Genomic DNA, 1,603 nt, shown 5'->3' with positions numbered 1-1,603 from the left:
TTTATTTATTTATTTATTTATTTTGTCTTTGAAGTGAGCAGGGACACCTACAGGCTTTCCCACATTCCTTACACTGACAGCTTCTCTTCCATGTGCCTTTTTTCATGATTTCTAAAAGAACTTGGAGAACTAAAGGCTTTCCCACACTCCTTACATCCATAGGACTTTTCTCCAGTGTGACATCTTTCATGTAGTAGATAGGAGTTAGAATAACTTAAGGCTTTCCCACATTGTTTACATCCATAGGGTTTTTCTCCAGTGTGGATTCTCATGTGAAGGTTAACACATGTGGGGAATTTAAAGGCTTTACCACATTCCACACATGTGTAAGGCATTGAGTCCGCACATGATTCTTAAGACTAGAGGAGTAAATAAGTGCTTTTTCACATTCCTTGCACTCAAAGGGTTTCTCTCTGGTGTGAATTTTCAAATGTCCACTAAGATTGGAGGAAATTGCAAGGGATTTCCCACATTTGACACACTCACAAGTCTTCTCTCCAGTGTGAGTTCTTACATGTTCACTAAGGTGAGAGGATCTAGTGAAGACTTTCCCACATTCCTTACATTCATAGGGCTTCTTTCCACTTTGAATTTGTACATACTTAGTATGTTTGGAGTTCTGAGTGAAGATTTTCCCCCATTCTTGACATTTCTAGGTTCTCCTTTCAGTGTGAGTTCCAATGTGCTTATTAAAGAATGAGGAATATCATAAGGATTTTTCCACATTTTTTACATTTAAAAAGCTTTTCTACACTGTGAGTTTTTATATGTTCAGTAAGTTGAGAAGACCTAGTGAAGGCTTTTCCACATTCTTTACACTCGTAGGGTTTCTCTCCAATGTGAATTTTCACATGTTGACTTAAGCATGAAGAAACAGTGAAGGCTTTCCCACATTCCTTACATTTATATGGATTTTCTCCAGTGTGAATTTTTCTATGCTGAGTAAGTTGGCAAGACCTAGTGAAGGCTTTCCCACATTCCTTACATTCATAGGGGTTGTCTCCAGTGTGGGTTCCCATATGAATATTAAGATAGGAAGAATACCTAAAGTCTTTTCCACACTCCTTATATTTGTAGGGTTTTTCTACATGGTGAGTTTGAATTTACACACTGAGGTTTGCAGAGTGAATAAAATCTCCCCTGCGTTCCTTCCATTCATGAAGTTTTCCTGCACTGTGAGTTCTCATATGTGCCTGAAGGTCTGACTGATTAAGGAAGCCTTTCCCATAGTCACTGCATTCAGATTTCTTTGGTAGGCTAGTTCTTGGGTACACAAGCTAAAAGCTTTTCCACACTGATTCAACACAGAAATAGTCTCTCCAATAGAGGCTGTCTCATGCAAAAGCAGGAGGTCTGTTTCATACTGATAACACTTGGAAGTGTTCCCTGTATTTTGAATACTCTTGTGGGTCTTTTTTTTTTTTTTTAGAAAGGTTTTCACTATAGGGCATGTACACTTGCCAGACAGAGAGAGACAGAGAGACAGTAAGCGAGAAATCACTCCCCAGGGGGATGGTCATGCCACAATCCCTTTTCCTCCATTCTCCTCTCAGGATCTTGGGCACGTACACACATGCACCCGGCATGAGTTTTAAGCCACCGG

General features: G+C 39.7%; 1 pseudogene; it reads right to left on the bottom strand.

Moving 5' to 3' along the window:
• Positions 1 to 13: 13 nt before the first annotated feature.
• LOC102484020 (zinc finger protein 266-like) lies at positions 14 to 1,277 on the bottom strand (annotated as a pseudogene).
• Between the last annotated feature and the right edge of the window lie 326 nt (positions 1,278 to 1,603).

This window comes from Tupaia chinensis, unplaced genomic scaffold, assembly GCF_000334495.1.
Source record: "Tupaia chinensis unplaced genomic scaffold, TupChi_1.0 Scaffold143224_1, whole genome shotgun sequence".
Classification (NCBI taxonomy): Eukaryota; Metazoa; Chordata; class Mammalia; order Scandentia; family Tupaiidae; genus Tupaia; species Tupaia belangeri.
Note: the sequence above shows the minus strand (reverse complement) of the source record. Positions and strands in the feature narration are given on the sequence as shown.